Genomic DNA, 20,984 nt, shown 5'->3' on the forward strand with positions numbered 1-20,984 from the left:
ATGATTTTATTTGCAGCTTTTATTTTATTCTAGTCCTGGCTTCCTTCCATCCACTTTTGTCAGCTAGGGTTTTGCTGCTTTGTTTTCCAGTCACACTGTTTGGGCCCAGTGGATAAGCTTTTAAGTCAGAAAACTAGCACGTTGGCAGCAGCATCCCAGCTCAGGCTTGCCCTGCCCTATTGGGCTTGACAACAGCTCAGAGATGATTGATGTTCTAGCCCCAGTGCCTTCCCTTGAGATGACAGCACTCAGAAAAGCTGTCAGTGCTTGAGGAGAAAGGATCACCACAGAAATGCTAGCTCATTGCAGCTTATCTCCAGAGTTAGTTACTCGAAGATCATAAATACGTGGATTACAGTTTCTAACTTCATGAATTCCTGGACAGTTGACACCAAGAACTGTATTTCTGCAGTAAAATATAGACCTATCTCCCTCTAGTCCCTTTATTCACAGTGCCTTGAAGATGCCAGTATCTGTAATTCGTTTGGTGTACTGTGTGATTCAGAAGTCGTGGCAGACCATATGAAACATCCACCCAGCTTAAAATGACTGCAGTTAAGTCCCCTCATAGAGCATTCTCCTAATTATGCCTCAGAAAGGAAGGGGCAAAAGACATGAAAGGCAACAGGAGGCATATGCATTAACATTAGTATTATGTTATTGGTTCTTGTGCCCTATGGTATCAGAGGAAGCTACTTTTGGCAATTTCCCTGTTATCAAGAAGGTCCAGGAAAGTAATCCAGATGGCAATGAGTTACATAAAGCAACTTTAACTTTTCTTAAGGTATGTCCCACTTGTTTTATATGCTAGCCCAAAGGTAGTAATCTCGGTACCTTTATGCCTGCCCTCTGTGATTGGTATTTGTTCAGGCTGAACAATCATCTGTGATGAATAAATGGCATATGTCAAACCATCGGTTTTAGTAACTTGTAAGAGAAAGGTCAGGAGTTAGTCTCAAAATAGCTTTGAGACAGCTCAAAGCACCAGTCCATCATATCCATTCATTTCTTCTAAGAGCACTTCGAATTCCCTTTGCTTCCTTTAAAAACCATTTCTCACTGCCACTTCTGAGCAGCCCAGTCCTCCCAGGTGCTCTGGGCTCTGCTTTCTTAGGGTGGTTATTTCTCTCACAGAGTAATTCCTTGTAGCTTGCCACAGTTTATCTCAATAAATCTTCACAATTTTTAATAAGCTTTTTTCATGTCATGTGTTGAGCAATTGTCCTGAACCCAGGACGACAGCAATCTATATTACATCATTTGTACTGAGTGTTCACTGTCAAGAGCAGAGAACTGGCTACTGGATATGATTTCCTTTCAGAGATGAAACAAAGGAATGTTTACTATGCCTGAGTGTTTACTAAGCCAGCCAAATACAGCAAGGCTGACCCCAGCCTTTCACATGTGTAGAACCAGCTTCAGGCTGCCACCAAACACTGCAGAGCCCACCCACCTTTCAGAAATGGTTTGTTCATACTAGCAGAGCAATGCAGGATGACCAAGTTCCAGTTCAGCAGCATTTAGAGTCCCGTTTGTGTAGGAATAAATAGCTACCAGAGGATCAAAGGCAGAGAATTAGAGCTTAGTGTCCATACACTGTATTCAAAATTAATGAAACATGTGAGGAGAAATTATTGCAGGTCACTTTTTGTAATCATTAGGATTGCCTCATTCTAAAATGCTGTTATTGAACAAATTCAAGGTAAATTGCATCTCTGGTAATAACTGGAATACTTTCAGGACTAGATTTTCAAGTTATCTATTTGCATGTGTGCCTGCACAAATTGTACGTGCTGCATCTCTTGGCACTAGCATAGCAATTGTGTGCGTGGAATTGGCATCTGTGCACACACATGGCCAGCTAGCTACCAGGCTGGACTTGGACTTGGACTTGAACACCCAGGCTGGAGACACAGATCCCTCAGAGCAGTTGGCTCCTACTTTTATTAAGTTACTGTCAAAACAGTGCAGATAATAGAGCAGCAGGAGTTAAAAGCTAATTCCAAGTAATGTAGATGAAACTGAGTTCACGTATCACTCAGGCAGTGCCAGCAGCTCCTTCAATTTTGCATCCATCTTTCCTAAACGCACAGCATTCAGCAGTTCACACCTCAGGTGTGATCACACCTCAGGTTAAAACATTTCTTCTTTTGTAAAACCCTCTTGCCAAGTATGCTTTTGTATTTTATTACAAATGCCTACTATTTGGGTTAAGTTACTTCCTTTGTATGATTGGCTATCTTCCAGATGCCTCTAAAATCAGTAGTGATGAAGTGAGGGAAACAAAAGCAGCAGATTCTCTTCCTTCAGGCCTCACCACCCACACTGCAATGCAGCACTCAGCACTCCTTCCCCAGACCTCTGTCCTCTCTCCATCCCTTGATTTCTGGAGCTAGGGAGGGGGAGAACTGCTGCTGATGGCAAGTGGGATGGTGATAAAATGCCATTTTTCTCTTACCTCTTTATAATAAGCTCTGTCAGAACATTTAAAAACAACACAATCAAACCAAACAACAGATCTAAAACAAACCCCAACAACAAACCCAACCACCCAAATTCCATTGTCCTGAGCAAATTCCCTTGTCCTCAGGCTCTTCCTATTTTGACTTTTGGTACCCATTTTGGTACTCACTCAACACTTGTAATTATCATAAATTTTGCTGTGTCTAACTGGAAATCTCTTAGCAGTCATTCCAGTATCAGGCACTGTGAGATACATCATGACAGCACCATCTCTATTCACACTTCTCCAATATGCCCTTGATAAATCATCTACTATATTTTTAACTCCTTTTCTGGATTGGTATTCAAAACTTCACTTGGTATTTCTGGAGTGTTAACAGCTGTCTCCCTATTCCTGGTGAATGCTTAGTGAAGGTTCTTGAAAATAATCTCAAACACCTAGTGATCTGTTCCTAGGGCTGCTCAAGTTTTCCATAGATACACTAGTGGGATCATTAGGAGCAGCACTGTTGCAGTCACCCCTTGTGACACTGGTATCTTGGTTTGCTAAATGCTGCTTGAGATTAGAGATACACTTATAAAAGACAATGCTGAGGTGGGATGGGAGATAAGTTGCAACATAAAAAGAGCAGATGAGGAACTGAGGCACATTTGGCTTTCAACCAAATATGCAGTGCTCCATATAAACACATGAGAGAACAAGGAGGTGGCACATGAAAGCTCTTATATCTGTCAAAGAAGAGAAGAATAACAATTCTGGATTATCAAAAATCACCTGTTTCACAATCCAGCAATAAAAAATTCCAGTGGCTAAAGACTTAACTACTTCTCTGGGGTCTTGGGTTTGATCCCTGACCTGCCAACAAACTCGCAGTGCAGCCTCTAGAAGAACACTTCATTTACTTTGGTCTACAACCCTGTTTGTAAAATGGGAGTACTGGCATTTATTTACTGTGGTGCCAGACAGCAGAAGTTTGGAGCATGGGGGTGCTCAAATGCTACAGAGTCTACTACTGCTCCTCAAAAGCTGAATATTCTCCATCTTATGGAGTGGTTTTTGATATGCATGTAGCAGAAGGTAGCTAGCAAAATGAAGCAATTAGTTCCATGACATTTTCAGCTGCCTAACAAGTTTCTCTTCTGCTTGTCACACAAGTGTTTCAGAATTGGAGCTTGTGTTACCAGTTCTCAACATTTTACACTTTTTCAGGCTGCAATTCAACAGCTGTCTCAATATTGCAGTTGGAGCCAACAAATTCCATATAGATTTTCCTCAATATGTTGTCATTTTAAAAAACCCTTTGCCATGCCTCTTTGCTGTTCATGGCTTGATCATGGCTACCCTTTCATTAGAAATCTGTCACTTGAGTCGTTTTCCTACTAATGTGTGAACTGGAGTTGTTTTAACATCCTGGATATTAATTTCTCTGAAAGCTCAGGTTTCTGTCCCAGCACTTTCACCCCACTATTCCAAGCTGCTCCAAGCATCATGTGCCTGTTAGTCAGTTCTCCACAAAAATACCACAAATCTCATATAGAATACTACTTTTTCCAGCCCTTCTAATTTTGCTTTCTAGGTTCAGGAAGGTACTATATCACACATGTTATTGCAGGGCTTTTTCGGTTCAGCCCCTGTTCCTTAAGGGTTGATCCATAAAAATTTGTCCATATAACAGCTCTATATGCTATCATGGTTAGTGTTAGTCTCCCCAAAATACTGTATTGTATTGAGGCTAGGCCTCCCTTTTACTCCTCCTGACCCAGTAAAAATCCTTCTGGTGGAGAACTGCACTGTGAATCTCTGGCCCTTCTCTCCTGCCCTTTGGTATGGCTAGAGCTGTACGAATCTCACTTAAGTTCTCTGCACTGATTTCACCAGTCCTAATGCCTAAGGATGTAAGAATCTTGATTCATGCAATTAAGAATCATTACAAGTGCCTGTATTGATTGAAGAATTAAACTGACAGTATCTTTGCCAGCTATACATAGATCAGTATTCTTTGAAGCTTTGCATTCTCACTGTTTTGCACATCCCGCAAGAAGGACCCCCTTTCCTTGGAAGGACCCTCTTCGGAAGATCCATTGGTGTCCAGGGCTTGAACATGCTCGCAGAACATTATCTCTGAGAAGATTTCAGTCACCTACTTTGGACCACTTGAACCACAAACAGTTTAAAAATGTGGCATTTAGGGAAAAGGAAAGTATATCTTTGTATTTGATAATACTTTAAATTATTATTATAGTATTGCATATATTTCTGGAATCAGACTGTATATATGAGAACAAACAATCATTTTGTTCATTATTAGGAAAGGAAGCATATTCTCTTTTTATCCACTATGCTTTTTATGCAATCTGCAAGTACAAAGAGAACATTCAAGACCTCAGGACAAATATATTCTTCCTTTTCAGCTATACTATTATATTCTTTTGCCTTCTGAAAATAACTTATGCAACTTGTCAAAATCTGCAAGTTCAGAACTATTTCTGAACTTCAGGAATATTTTTAGATCACTCATATACAGCTCACTGAATATCATCTTTGTTTTTGTAGTTTAGGCAACCTTCTTTCTTAAATCACCATATGCTACCAAAATCTGTGAGTAGTCCCTTGCCTTCCTTCTTTCCCAGGTATCACACCCATAAATGCTCTATTTTGTGTGTCTCAAAATTCTTTGTCCTCTGAGGATTAATCTCCTCAGGCTGTCCTCTGAGTATTTCCCTAGTTCCTAGTGCCTCTCAGCCTAAATCATTGCCTCCATTTCTCACCCTCTTTCAGGCTGTGTTTGCCATGGTGGGTTTGGGTAAATCTTCCTCAGTCCATCCCTGCTGCATGGCTCCACCAGGGTGAAATCCTGAACTCATCTTTGGGGTGGATTGACTCACTGTCCCCTCCAGCTCAGTGTTACTGTGGCACTATCCCTGGTACTCATTCTCTGCTCAGGCGTATGGGATCAGTGCAGGATGACTTGAGCATCACTGCAGTGGTGATAGTGCTGCCAGGAGACCTGTGCAAGTTGAAGGCAAGAGTCAGGGCTACATCCCCCATGTCCTGGGTAAATAGTCCAGCCTTTAAACTAATGGGTGAAGGGAGCAATTGCAACAGCCACTGTGTACTTTGAGTACTTTCCCCTGCTCCCCTTTCTAAACAGCTAAGTGAAAGGTTTTGTTTCAATTAACTTCCTTTCACTTTTGCTCTTGTGAGAAAAATGGAAAAAAATAGTATCTTGCTTGAGCCGAGAATGCAGCTCACATGTCCCATACCTGCCAGAAATGTTCATTAGTGGTGTCAGAGTTACAGAGTTACCTGCATGAGTTACAGACGGATAAATTGTCTCCTGCCACAGAGATGAGGCACTGCTCTCCTAAACAGCCCTTATCAGTGCAGTACCACAGTGTCTAAACTCAGTGATCCTTCTGCACCCCAGCCCACCCTGAAACGTCCCTGTGCTGCATACAGACCCCAGGTACCTTGGTGATGGCACTGGCCTTCCCTGGCAGGGTGATGTGCTGGCTGGAGCTCCTGGACACCTAACTGCAAGCAGCTTAAGCTGTCTTTGAACGTGTCACTGCTCTTCACCAACCAGGTTCTAAAACAATTGTAATTTGGGGAGCTAGATCCCATCTGGGCCAGAGAGACCCTATGCAGACATGCCCCAGTGAGTTACAGCCATGCTGTGAGCCAGCCAGAAGCATCACCACAAGCTCTTGCAGGGCTGTTTAGCTCAGGCTGGGGAGCTGGGGCACCACAAGCAGCCAGCAGTGAGGTGGGACCATGGGCCATGTATGCTGCAGCTGCCTACAGAGGATCATGGATTGCTGCTGAAGAACGCCAAGCAACAAAACCAAAGGCTGGGAAGAGCTTTGCAATACACAAATTATTGTTGAGAAATCTGAGGACATCAGACACAGATACCAAAAGGTCACCCACATATTCTAATGTACAGAGACAGCACTGGTTACTCTTAGTCAACAGGACATGCTCTCATATAACTCTTTTTCCTGCCTGCTGTCACTGCTATAAAATATTATTTTCCAGTCTAAGCTCCATCCTTTCCCCCCCCCTCCAGTGCATCTGGTTTTGTTCCAATTCTGTCTATTGTTTTCTTTATGCATGCTGTAATAATAATACTGGTATAACTTCCCATACCCTCTGCTAATAAAAGTCAATGTATGAATGTCACCAAGGGTCAGCACACTTATTTCTGTTTCACAGTAGCTAAACTGAGCCATGAGGAGATGAAGTGATTTGCTGGAGACCATTGACCAGATCCTTGACAGCTGTGAGACAAGAGGCCAGGTCCAATGAGACCTTAATCCTTGCTCTATCCACTTAGAAACTGTTCTTCCTTCCCAACACACGTGCATGCAAACAATGCACCTATTGTGGGAATAGGAAATTAACTCTGTTCTTTCAGGATGAAGAATCCTTTCACTACTGTTAGCAAAACCTGCCAATTCTGTGGACATAACTATCCCTGGACTGGAGCAATAGCTGCATATATTAACATCAGACACAAATGCCTGCTCACTGAATGGCACACACACAGCAGGGAACTTGCCACCCAAATTTCACCAGACACAGGCAGATCACACACAGGGCCAGCAAATTGCACATGGGCTTGGGGCTGGAAGAGACCACCACACTTCCCTCCCAGACACAGACTGCATCACCTGGACCTTAGTGCTTCCCACTGGAAGATTCATGCTTCATCTGCTGGATGCTTCCCTTTTCCGTCAGCTCCTCTCTTCTGCCATCAGGAAAGTGAACCCACCTTTCCCACAAGCTTTGCCTGGCAGTCTTTGTTTTCCTGCATTGAGGCTTTACGGAACTGCAAGATTGGTCCAGGAGGGAGAAAGGGAGCCCACAGTGACCCATGCAGCCCACATCTTCCCAGGCTCAGCCAGGCAGAGCAAAGAGTTAATAAATGATGAGGGATTTCTCTGTGAGCCACAGAAAAGACTAAGAAAACGGAAACTGGCCTGAATTTAAACTGAAGGACCCCATTCTTCTGCCAAACCACTCAGTTCCTCAATCAACTGGGGCCTTGTTTCACGGTCAGTCATCAGAGGCTTTAGAAAGTCGTTCAGACAAATCTGTAGTGGGAGAGCCACAAAGGATGTCTTTTCTGTGGCACTCTCTACCTAGAATATGTAATGCTCAGGGACAGGCCTGCCCTCAGTGGTGCTTCTATACCACTGGAGCACAATATACAATGATGCTATAGGATACTTGCATTGCTGAGCTCCTGCTTATTTAAATAAGCATTTAATTAAGGCAAGTCCTGTAGAAAATCGAGCAACGAGCTTTCCTAATGGTACTTCTCCTCCTCCCCAAAATAAAATCTTTGTTGGAATTAGGAGTGGGTTTCAGAAGCACTGCAGTCTGCTCCAAATCAGACTCCTCTTTCTCTCATTAGCCCTGCAGTCCTGTCACTAGATTTCTAGCTTCTAAGGAAACACTTAATTCTCTTTTTTTTTTAGCTCAATTTAGTAATGCTTTCAATGATTTCTGATAGCTGCACTTTTATTACTCATTATTATAGAGTCAGGAGAAAAAAAATATCCCACATAATAGCAGATATCTGATTATTCTGGGAAACTTTGAAGTTCCCTTCTGCAGTGGTATTCTTTGATGTTCCTATTAAATAAATAATGATTTTTACATCTAAGGGTTATCTTACAGTGCAAAATACACCGTGATCCTCAGTGTAAAAAAATCTCTTCATTGTTAGCCACAATAAACATCAGGGGAAGCTGTGATTCTGGAGTGCTTGAAGCTGACCTGCCCAGATATGTGGCGATGTATTTTTTTCACATCAACTATTTGTGAAGGAGAAACTGGTGCTGCAGACAGAGGTATTGCAACAGAGAGAGGAAAGGAAGATGTTAGATCAAAACAGAAGAGGCACACAGGCAAAAAGAAACTAGCAGATGCTCTAAAGGCAGAAAAGCATCAGATTAGAAACAGAGTATGAGTCTTTTCATAAGGTTTTCAGTCACGGCCTTGGGCTCTTTGTATGACAGTGGGAAATAGGATGACATTTCTGGAACTGTGCTCACTTAAAAATAATAACAAAAAAAGATCAGAATTTACTGTAGAAGGAACTCGTTAAAAGACTTCAGCAATGGTACATGCAGTATGTGTTGTGTAAAGCAGGCCACCTAAATTAATTTATTCTATTTTGGTACCCGTGCAGCCCTCTCTTAGGTCAGGGCTTGTGGTCTGTGCTGTTCACTTGCTCCTGTCACTGTCCCTGGCAAGTGGCAGAGGTAAGGGCAGGTTGACCATGCTGTGCACCCCTGAGCTCTGACAGAGAAGCTACTGTAGAGCTCATGGTCTTAAATTGGAAGGTGTGTTGTCTGGGCAGCTGCCAAATCTCTCTTCCTCATCTGACTTTCACCCACAGCATGCTGGCATGGGGAAGCCACACTTCTGCACACAAGCCTTGCAAATCCCACATGTGTGCTGGTTTGGGTGCCTGGTGTTGGGCTGTAGGCATGACATTCCTCCTGGAAATGCACGGGGTCCACAGTCCTCCTGCCTGAGGTGGGCACTTTACCCAGGTAAAGCCTTTACTTGTGCATGACAGAAAACACCTCCAGCAGCACCCACTCTGTGAGCCGTGCAAGGAGGAGGATGGCTGAGATTAACAACAATACTGCAGGCAAGAGAGTAGAGCAGCACTGAGCATAGAGAGAACAGAAGGAGCAGGACAGAGAAGCAGAAGCTGGAAGGAGTGCTCCCATATTTTTTCCTGCCTTTATCCCCACTTTTATGTCTTGATTTCTATGAGGTGTTTTGTTTTTGTTTTTTTTTTTTGCATTACAGATAAAACCCAGAAGTCTTCTCTATCCTTCCCACAGCTACCAAATATTTTTCACACTCCAGGAATGGCGTGCCTTTCACTTCCTTCCTTATCCCTCACTTTCAGCTACCACCTGCACCTCCCAAAACCTCCCTGAGCCACTGGTCTTCTCAGCAGTCCTGTAACACTTTCTGCTAGCACTCTGCAACTACACTCATCTGACAAGACTGGAAGAAGTAACACCACAGGCTTCTCGATGCAGAGACTCAATCTCATACTCAGAAGGAAAGCCCCCATGCAACAGTTTGCTGGAAACTGGGAACTTACCCTGTCATCACGCTGCTCTTCCAAATGTCCATTTGCAGAAATCAGAGGTGATCATCCTGGAAAGGGTTTGCATCTGAAATGGAAAACTTGTGTTTAAAATAAAAGCATAAGAAAAGCAGCAATGAGAAGGAGTTTATTTTGGATGCCAGTGGAGCAGATGATAACATGGCTGTATTCCTATGTGAGCACTGCGCAACCACATGCACTGTCTAAACCTTGTCCCATCCCTGTCCCAGAAACCCTTCCATCCCCTCCATTAGCTCCTGAACAGGAGCAAACATTAGTAAAGTGAACTGGAGAGACCAGTAGTAAGGTGAATGGGAGAGAGGGCATTCATCTAGAAACCAGAGCTCCTTCCTGGCCTTCGGACTGTTGACTTGTATTAATGTATCAGCCAACCCCATCAAACTACCTTTGGCTGACTAACTTCTTCCAAAGGACATTTCCAAGAGAAGGCTCCTGTTGCAGTCCTGCTCACTGGAGCTTGGTGCAAGGCTCTAGGTTTTGTGTGGCTTCTACCTGAGGTAGCTAAGAGGCATTTCCAGTGGTTTTCTGTTTTTCAGTCTCCTAAGCTGCTGAAACCAGTTCATCCCAAACATTATTCGAACTGGTTTTCCTGTAGTCCAGTTTCCTTTTACTCAATCCAGTCTAAGTGAAGGCTACCAAATAGAGTAGTATTTTTCCTTCTGTCCTACCATACAGGGCCTCCTCAGTCACAGAATCACAGAATCCCAAGGGTTGGAAGGGACCTCAAAAGATCTGTCACTCTCACAGTAAAGAAGTTTTTCTGATGTTCACATGGAACCTCCTATGCTCCAGTTTACACCCATTGCCCCTTGTCCTATCACTGGATATCACTGAAAAAAACCTAGCTCCATCATCCTGACACTCACCCTTTACATATTTGTAAACATTGATGAGGTCACCCCTCAGTCTCCTCCAAGCTAAAGAGACCCAGCTCCTTCAGCCTCTCCTCATAAGGGAGGTGTTCCACTCCCTTAATCATCTTTGCGGCTCTGCGCTGGACTCTTTCAAGCAATTCCCTGTCCTTCTTGAACTGAGGGGCCTAGAACTGGACACAGTATTCCAGGTGCGGCCTCACAAAGGCAGAGTAGAGGGGGAGGAGAACCTCTCTTGACCTACTAACCACACCCTTTCTAACACACCCTAGGATGCCATTGGCCTTCTTGGCCACAAGGGCACATTGCTGACTCATGTTCATCCTCCTACCCACCAGGACCCCCAGGTCCCTTTCCCCTTCACTACTTTCCAGCAGGTCAGTCCCCAACCTGTACTGGTACATGGGGTTGTTCTTCCCCAGATGCAAGACTCTACACTTGCTCTTGTGGAATTTCATCAAGTTTCTCCCTGCCCAACTCTCCAGCCTGTCCAGGTCTCGCTGGATGGCAGCACAGCCTTCTGGTGTGTCAGCCACTCCTCCCAGTTTAGTATCATCAGCGAACTTGCTGAGGGTACACTCAGTTCCCTCATCCAGGTCATTGATGAAAATATTAAACAGCACTGGTCCCAGCACCGACCCCTGAGGCACTCCACTAGTCACAGACCTCCAGCTAGATTCTGCACCATTGACCACAGCTCTCTGCCTTCTTCCTTTCAACCAGCTCTTGATCCACCTCACTACCTGATCATCAAGCCCACACTTCCTTAGCTTATCTATGAGGATGCTGGGGGAGACAATGTCAAATGCCTTACTGAAATCAAGAATATCACCTCCTGTAGATTCACTCAGTGAAAGTGGTTACAGGAACTTTTAGGAAGCAATCATGTACTGCATACATGGTTCTCTGCCCAAATTCAGCCAAACAACCTTGTTTCTTTTTCTTTATGTCTGTGGCAAAGCCATTGCACAGGGCATGGTATCACTGTCCCAGTTCAATAAAAATCATGAGCATGCCTACAGCTTTGTCCAGCTGCTTAGGCTGCAGTTCCATCACTGGTTAAGTGAACTTAAAGTCATGTCACTCTGGTCTTCTTCTTTCCCTTACACTGGCTGCATGTCCCCATCTCTCTCCTTTGCATCAGCAGTGGCATTTATCTGACCCCTGGAACTGAGTGGAGCTCCAGACTCCAATATGTCAGAAAACTAAATCCACAAGAGGAATGAATATTTTTTTTGCTAGTTTAAACTACCATAAAACCACATCCACAAAACCATGACTGATCTGAGCCCTTCATAAGACAATTTCAATGGGCAAGTTACTGTAAGTTTAGGCTCCTCTTGCATTTAGCGTTCTGCAATATGTCAGATAGATTTCAGAACCATAGACAATTACATTTTGGAAAACATGAGTAACTACAGACCTCCTTCTCCAGAAAGTCTTTCTTTCCTGACTCTTGGGGAAAAAAATGTAACTGTGTTTCCAGCAATTTTTTTTTTTTTTAAGATTTCAGAAAACAAAAAGCTTACAAGATTACGGAAAAAAAAAAAAAAAGAAAGAAAAAAAAGAAAAAGGAAAAAAAAAAGACCATTTTAGTTGAAGAAGCAAAAATCTTGAATAATTTCTCATAGTCTTTTACTGGAATCCAATAAACACATTACCAAATTACACTGTATATTTTACTAGGCTAAGATATATTTGTGTGTATTAGAGGCACAGCATGAAGAAAAACAATAAAAAATATTAGCCTCCTTCATATAACTCAGTAGAGTTATAAAATATCTAATTGAATAAACTCCATTTGACATGAACAAATGGCGACATTTCCATGCAGTGTTGTCTTTTTTGGCTTCCTGACAAACAAAAGCTTAAGGAACCATGATTTTTGTTTCTTAAGGGCAAGTTTGTCTATTTTTATAAACTCAGCAATCAGTATTAAAGTATGAGCATAAGCACTTTTAATTTATGAACTGTATACTTTCAGTGAGTTTAATAGTTTAATCTTACGCATGTTGTTATAAGAGTGGCGGTTTTTGCTCTACTGCATAGGATTGCTTAATGAAAAATATTGCATTAAGGCATAAAAGCAGCCATATATGTAGAAAATCAGAAAAGGAATAATTAAGACACAGCAAAATCAATACTATGCTGATTTCTTGTAAGCAGAAGAGCACCATTAACTTGAAGGAAAACACAACCCCAACAGGGAGCCTGCACTGATGTCACCCATAGACAGAAGGCCGTCAGAAGATGTGAAAATCCTCTCTGTGGTTACGTAGATGAACAGGCTTCTTCCTCCCTGGCAGACACTTGGCACTTTTCTTTGTTCCTTAAAAAGTAGAGCTCAGCACTCCTGAGTTTTGATATTTGGCTCAGGTGCAGTTTTGTTCCCAGTTCCCAGCTCTGATGAAGTGGTTTGTCCAGCATGTCTCCTCCAAAGCACCTCTCCAGCACCTGTGTTTGAATTGACTGGTGGATCTGCCAGTTTGCATGAAGCTGGGAGTCAGGAGGGGTTGCATGTTTAAACTGACCTAAAAAGGACTTACCACTAATACTTGTCTATGAAAATATCACATAAGGACTAGACTTTCATGAGACTAGCTATGAAGTGAATCACTGCTGTCCATTATTCACAGCAGAAATAAAATGTGACCTGCTGTTAGCGTTAGGGAGAGGATGGCTTTTTCCACCAAACTCATGTTCAGATCTGATAAGGATTTTTCACAATGAGTATTTATCATGTAGAAAGCAGGCTCTTTCACTTTGTAATATTGATGTCAGTCACAGATGGGCTGCTGGTTGCCATGCGGATGATAATGCTCCAGGGATTTTCAGTTAATATTAAATGGAAAGTGCTTGATTTGCATGTCTCTCTAGAAACGGCAGAAAAACCATCTTGAGAATCAATATTGATAATACTCTGAATGTGAAGCAAAAAATAAGGAGTGCATGTCACATGGTGACTCCTATAGCTGTTAAAAGATATGTAGAAATATCTTGCAACAGGAAAAGCAGGACATTTAAAAGAAGACAAAATTCAAATTTGGCCTATCCAACTTTGCCAAAAATAACATCAGAGCCGATTCTTCATAACTGCATTCTAATTAAGACAATGCATTAATTAACAGATTGCAGAACACCTGTATGCCGCCACAAACTTGTCAAATGCATGTCCCAGTGTAGGTGAGCACCATGTGCAAGAAGAGCACACACAAAGAGCAGGCAGACCCAGACCAGCTGAGCTGTAGGTCATGTCCTAGGAGTGTTCAGGGGCTGGGAAGTGACCTCTCACCACCCTTTGGCAAGGGAACACAGGGCTGAGGCAAGCCCACGCTTGCATTGTTGGATGTGGGCCTTTTTGTTCTTTTTGGCCTATGGAAATGTAGTGAGACAAAGCAGCCAGCAAGGAGGTTTGTTTCGTAATTCTAACTCTCAACCCAAATCACACACATAGAAGAAAAGTGATATTTGCTTCCCCTGCTGCTTCAGGCTAGGATCAAGTGCTCATGACCATGTGGATCTAATGGCTCACATGGCTCTTACCTTTCTCAAAGAAGTCTAACTTCTCAACCTGGTTATGCAGTTAGTAATTCATGAAAAATCCTATCACCTGAAGAACAAGTACACCAGCCAAACTGACCTCTCTGCTGTATTCTCAGTGTCAGCTTTCTTACTTCTGTTTAGGGGGGCAATATAAGATTTTCAGGAAAGCATATGTACGGTGTATTTCTTACCCCATTTTACATTACCAGTAGCCTGACCACTGCTGAGTATTCAGCTAAAATAGATTAAATGAACCCATAAAAACAGAGGATGATTCAAATCAAGACTTGGCATTGAAGACCAGGCAAGTGTGGAGCCCTACACACCCTCTGTAGGTGAGTCTCATCATACAAGCAGGATTCTCATTTATTTGGTTAAACAAGAGTGTGTGTGTATGCACAAGAGAAAAAAACCCTTTACTGGGTTCTGAAAAAAATTAAAGCAAGCAAAACCCACAGCAGACAGAGCTATGAAAGACACCCTGTGGCTGGTTTGGAATTTGAACCAAGGGAAAGGCATTTTCCCCTTAGCTCCTCAATGATTGCACACAGTGTTCATCCAAGCGGAGCCCAAGTTAGGTCCTAAACTTGTCAGTGAAGGACAACATTGAGATTTTGGACACAGGGGAAAGACTGAACATGTGCAAAACCACCAAATAACTGTTGATGTCGGGTAAATCCTGATTCAGGGATACCGGTAAGCTGTAGCAATTCCACTGACCTGGATCCAGCTCCATTCCTTCAGCTCAGGTTGGAGTCAGGCAGCCTGCTCATTTCCTGATGATCAGGGCAGCATCTTCACTATCCACATGCACCCTGAAGAGAAGGATGTCAGAAACTAACCTGGAATGCAGAAACAATTTGTGCATCAGTTAGTAGAAAGAAGGAAAACAGCACATGAGTAATTGGAGTCTCAGGGAAGGGAAAACAGAGAACAATGTTGGCAAAGCTGAAGTAAAATACAAATGAGAATGCTTTTGTCTTCATCCACAGCCTCAGCTCTCCAGCCTGCTTACACAGGCTTGCCCCTCAGTACATCAGGCAACTTCTCTGCAGTGAGAGGAGAAAAATCATATGCTCAGCTGAATATCACATGATTTAATACCCAAGAAATTTGCTTAATTTTTAATTTTTTTATAGTGTGCTATTTCAGCTGGACCCAGATAATTCGTTTTAAAACGATCATTGCAGGTTTACCTTTTCTAACAGCAGTGAAGCAACTATGGATACAAATTATCTATCACATTATAGTTGTTGCCACGGAAATAAACTGCCACATTATAAGCACAAATAGAGCGAGCCTGCTGCAAAGGAAGATGTGGCAGCCACGGCTTTAAGGAAGTGCTTTTTCAGTGATATATGATGAACCAGTTCCTCCAAACCTCCTGAACTACAGGAGGTAATGCAGCAGCTCTGGCTTACATTGTTATAGAACTGTGCATAATGTCTCAAATCACTTTGGCAACAGAGGGTGCCTCATACTTGATGGCTTGAGGTTAAATGGTAGTTTTGTCATACTGGGAACTCAGCTGGGACTTTCTGACGAATCTCTGCATTACAGCCTGTTCCTCTGAACTACAATCCCAGGAGCACATCCTTGCCAAAAAGAAGTCTCTTTTCCTAGCAATAATATACATGCATGAGCACGACTAAGATGCTTTGCAGCAGACCCATCCTTTCAGAAACTCCCCTTAGGCAAGAGGATTTCTCCCCTGGCCTCATGGTTTGTGACTGTAGCCATGTGATGCCACAGAAAGCTAGAAGGGCATCAAAGTCTGCTGTGATCTAGGGGCCTGTTTTAAAGTGAGAAAAAGGAAAAGAAAGGGGAAAGGGAAAAGGAAAAGAACCTGTGTGGTTTTGTTATTCTTGCATGGTCAGGGCAAAAAGCACATGGTCAAAAAAACCTTAGCAATCAATTACAGATTTTGAGACAGCCGTCTCCTAATCTTGCTCAGAGGATTCAATACGCCATTAGTAATATCCCAACCCAACTGGCTCATACATGCTCCAGTCTCATGCATGCTGGGCTGCCCCACCAGAGATGCTGTGTGTGGAGACAACAGCCACCAGAGAGCACATGCTGGGGAGAGACCTCTTTGGTACTCAGGTTGAAGACATGGGTACTATGTATGTACGGAAAACAATATTGGCTGCAGAGAAGCTCTGACACCCATATGTGCTGGTTTGCATCTTGTGAATCTGATTCCAGGGCGTGGGGCAGTAAGAAGCTGTGATTGCAGCTACTGTCCTGTGCTGCATGTTCACAGTGTGAAATAGGTGCCTGGCCTTTCCAAAGAGCATGTCTATGCCAGGGAGGGGATGTGGAAGTGGAGCAAGAGAGGACACAAGCCCACCACTCTCACCATAAGCGTACTCTATCAGTTAACGGAGAAGAGGCACAAATGAGGCTGAAATAAAGCCCCTTGTTATTTTTTATTTTCTAACCTGCTTTTCCAGCACCTCCAGAAGAATCAGAGAATGAGGCTGTGTTCATCCCTGCCTTACTTGATCCTAACACACCCTCGCCTCTTAGGGTTCTGCCTTGGCTGGGTAAGGCTGCAAGTCATCAGCCCTGGCATCTGCCTGTGCCCTACCTGTGTGGGCGCTGGGCTGCCAGCCAGCCCCAGTGACCAACCACCTCCTGGGGAAAACAGCCTCCCTGGAAGGTGCATGGGCAGGCATGGTGGGGCAGAGCCAGCAGGCTGGGCTGAACCCACCCTCTGTGCACATCGGTGGCCGGTGGCCAGTGGCCATCAGGAACGGAACATCCAGAGGACACAGCAGCAAGCTGTGGGCATGGCCAGAGCCCACCCTCCGTCTGCTCTGTGGGTACAAGCAAACTTTGCTTTCGTAGTCTCAGGCCAACTCATGTCACAAACAGTCAATTAGCTTTTTAAAAGTCAAACAAACAAACAGAGCAGGAGATTATAACTGATTAACTGAAGGGCAGGAAACATGAGAAGCTGGTTTGCTAGAAAGGAAAGCTCTTGTGCTGAGATCTCCAGTAATTAGCAGCAACAAGACCTACAGAAATTTATGAGGGGAAAAAAAATAGCGAACCCTTCCTGTTTGAATGTTCTCTTTTCACATGTTTTGCTTGGAAGACTAGCTTTAAATACAAACACAGACTGGGTCTCAAATACAGAAGAGATTCATGCTCTGCAGAAGTCATATGCTTGGATTGCAAATCAGATGAACACGGGTCAGTGCAAGCTTCCTCCTCCCCAGTCTCCCCTCTCCCAAAAAACTTCTGTCTTTTTAACAACTGTCAGATTGACAGCTCTATACTTTTCTCCAAGCACCTGGAAGGCAATTTGGTTACTGCTGGCAAATGCTTTAGGTCCTCCTTGGAACACAATTGCAGACCAAAGCCGCTAGAGAGTAAAGGGCGAACTTCCTTTGCTGCTGCTGCACTGTGTGATTCAGTAATAATTTAGCAATCTCAGCACAGCAATTGCTTATGTGCCCTGCTTATCAGACTGCAGCGGAGCTGCTGTTGATTGTGCAGAAACATACCTGGTTTCATTATTCCCTTGAAGAAGTATTCTTCACCTGGCTCATGGAGCAGCACAGAGTTTCCCTGATTCACATAATGAGATCCCCAGGCAAAGCTGAAATCCTGACCTAGATTTCAATGGCTCTCCAAGCTCTGTTTATGCACCTTCAGCATGGTTGTGTTTACTCTTTTAAATTGCAGATAAACTGCAAATTAAAGAGAACCCTGGGTCTTGTCTTTTTCATTTTTTTATTTATTTTATTTTTCCAGTTTAAACGCATTCATCTCTGCTTTGCTGTCCTGGCTTTGCCTCTCTTTGGCTTCATTGAATAGTTCAGAAGAAAACTTGAAACAAAATGAAGACTTGCTCAAATAGATAGCAATAGCATACACTTGGAAAAACAGCACTAGCAGATCAGCAGTGATTTCATTGGGAAGGAGGACAGCAGGTCTGATCCTGACTGAACACACAGAGCTTGTTAGTGTTGGGTTATTATTGTGTGGGAAGGTCCCAGGAGCAAGTATAGCTCCAGGGATGCAGGCCTGTGTACGTTGTTAAGGATGGTGCTCAAACTCCACTACCCATGGAGAGGATCATTATTCCATTTCCCTGATAGCAAATTGCAAGAAAAACTCAAGGTAAATCTGCACATTGATACAAAGGGACACAGAGAACAAGAGGTGGCTCTCAAGAGTTATTTGGCTAATAGCATCACTCATCACCACTGCGGTGTCCTAGCCCCTCTCCCATGCAGGGTTATCACTTAGGTGTTTGGACCTAACTTCCAGAAATCCCTAACAGTGCTCAGACTCTTCTGCAGCTGAGACCAGGGGCAGCAGTATTACGCCACCAAGATGATTCTGAAAAGCCCTCACACACAGAGCAGCCCTCCTTCCCCTTCCAAAATCCATCATGACATGCTGCAGGTCCCTGGCTGAGGCCACTCCAGAGCAGGGCTGGTGTGAGTAGTGGGTATGTGCTCTGTGGAGCCTGACGAAGCCTTGTTCACATTAAAAAGCAAATGAGTGGGTGACAATTAAAGTGTTGCATATTTTTGCCTAAAAATAGCTCTCCCACAATCTCACCCCACTTATTTCAGCACAGCACTGAGCTGCCATTAATTTACACTTACCAGAAAAGAGAAGGAATTCTAATGGTTTACTTCCTTACATAAATATCTTCTATTTTAGGGACTGACTTTGTGGACTCTCTTTGCAGCCCAGCCCAGAGGTCCCAGGGAGGGCCGAGGGTACTTGCAATAGTGAAAACACACTTTCAAAACCATTTTTAGAAATCCCTGTCAATGTTTGGGTATCTACAGAGCTATGAAAGTCCAGCTGAACCAGAAGAGCTGTCACCAAACAGGAGCTTCCCAGCAGCCAGCCCTGTAAGGCAGAGGTCTCCACTGCAGGTGGAGGCACAGGTGGGAGCCAGGGAAGAGCTCTGCCCTTCTGAGCCCATCAGTTTACATTTTGATTAATCTTGCTGAGAACAAAGTAACCACAACAAAACCAAACCCGAACTACACAACAGGGCTGAGAGGTACAAAAGAGTGGTAGTATCAAGGCCCTTTCTGCACTCAGAGTGAGACAGGGTTTGAAGAGTTTTTAAGATTGAAAAGGGAATGTAGCTCAGCGCTGAACATGTGGGAAGCTGGAGACAAAGTCTGAACAGTCTTCTTTAAATCAAGGACTTTCTTTTCACCTCTGCTTTTGCTTTGTGACAGGTACCATCACAGTCCTTCCCCCTCAACTGCTCTTTGTACACAGCAACAGAGTTTGCAGAGCTGAATTCTGCACCACCCTGCTCCCAGTGCCTTAAAGGGCCATGCTTATGCCCAGGAGCTAAATCTGGAATAAAGCCCTGCCCTTCATGATGGGAAGTGAGACAGTCAATGCTTAGGTGAGCAGGAGTCCTCTTCCCATCCCGGCTGTGCTCTGTACCCTCCTGAGCTGCTCTGTCCTGGGGCTTTCAACCACATGGCTATTCAGCAGGTCAGAGCCCTCTCTCACCAGTCCAAAAGTTATCCCACAACAAGATGCTTTGCAGTGACACTGGCAGAGACAGGGAGCCAGCCTCCTCCCTTCACAACATGGAGCTCTGACAGACAAAGCAAATCCGTAAAGCATTCCCTGCTGCATGAAATGCTGTAAGCCAGCTGTGAAGCCACCTCCTCATTGGCATGGTACCCCATACCAAAGACAGTACCTACCTCTCAGGCTGACAGCCTGCCAAAAGAAGGGTAGAAAAAATATGTCCAGGAAGTGACATTAGCTTTTCTTTCAATGGTTCACTGAGCAAACGTTTGGAAACTGGTCCCTGTAATGAAATGGGTATTACATTGCTGTTGTGCAACTGGGGCTGTGTCTACTCTGACCATTTTCCCCACAGATACATTCATGACACTACCTCTACTCAAAGCCTATTGCTGGCCCTGCTCATGCAGCCTGAACACTGCACTGCTGTTTTCAGTCAGGGCTTTTGATAACCGTTTTGCAGGTAGAAGTTGCTGTCCCTCAAGCACTTGCACCAGTAGCCTCTTCTGTTCATTGTTAATCTTCAAAACACAAGCTGGTTAAACGAGAAAAATCTAGTCTTTTCCAGACACCCTGATAGCACTGTCATACCCTGTTGCGATGGCCATGACTCTGCCCGTTAAGTCTCCCAGTTTGGGCTTATCTGCACTGGTGTGACCATTTGGTGCATCACCCACCCCATCTCACTCTCATCTCCAGCCTGTTCCTCTGCTCCTCCATATGGCACAAACCAGGGCTGTGATGTGGATTAGAAGAGCTTTAAAATTGATCTTGTTCAATTTACATCTTCAAAGCTCTCTGAAAAAATTTAAATCTGTATTTTGGGATTTTTTTTTAAATCTGTGTTCCCATCAGACACAGTGCCTTTTATTTATTTATTTTGAAACAGCACTGGAGAACCACAAGGCCAGTAATGGACCATAATGAGCTAAAACTGCTGACCAGGACTTAGCTGTATTTAATTAAGACTCTGTTACACACACAGCATTAGCAAGGCAATGCCAGGGAGCAGTGTGCAGCACTCTGGCAGCCTCCCCATGAAGAGCCTACTCGCAGTCCATCACCTCTTCCAGAGGAAGACCTCTGTGCCAGGAAACTTCCCTTGGCCAGGTGGCACTGCTGGCCATCTGTAGCCGGTCCCCTATCCCAGCAGGACTGCGCACCCTCCCCAGTCCTGCATGTCCACAGGAGGGAAGCCCAGCCTTCAAATTAGCAGTGCCTGAGAAATTAGCGATATAAATAACAACAACCTACCAAGCAGCAGCACTTATGGATGCCCTAGAGGTGGTACGGGTTCTTTTATGTTCTTCTAAATTAGATTAACAAAAATTCGTTTGATGATGCCAATACTGCGGGCCCAGGAGTGCTACATCATCCTTTATGGGCGCATAAATACATGTTTCATTCTGTC

General features: G+C 43.9%; 1 long non-coding RNA gene across 1 annotated transcript; it reads right to left on the reverse strand.

Moving 5' to 3' along the window:
• Window positions 1-1,357: 1,357 nt before the first annotated feature.
• On the reverse strand, window positions 1,358-17,696 carry LOC133218648 (uncharacterized). The gene is made up of 4 exons (XR_009727228.1): window positions 17,557-17,696; window positions 14,762-14,883; window positions 9,600-9,672; window positions 1,358-1,550 (listed from the first exon to the last, which is right to left on the reverse strand). It is a non-coding gene; the product is annotated as an uncharacterized LOC133218648 (long non-coding RNA).
• Between the last annotated feature and the right edge of the window lie 3,288 nt (window positions 17,697-20,984).

This window comes from Neopsephotus bourkii, unplaced genomic scaffold, assembly GCF_033783945.1.
Source record: "Neopsephotus bourkii isolate Nb327-2 ecotype Australia unplaced genomic scaffold, CSIRO-AGI_Nbou_v1 NB_1279, whole genome shotgun sequence".
In the NCBI taxonomy this organism is placed as follows: Eukaryota; Metazoa; Chordata; class Aves; order Psittaciformes; family Psittacidae; genus Neopsephotus; species Neopsephotus bourkii.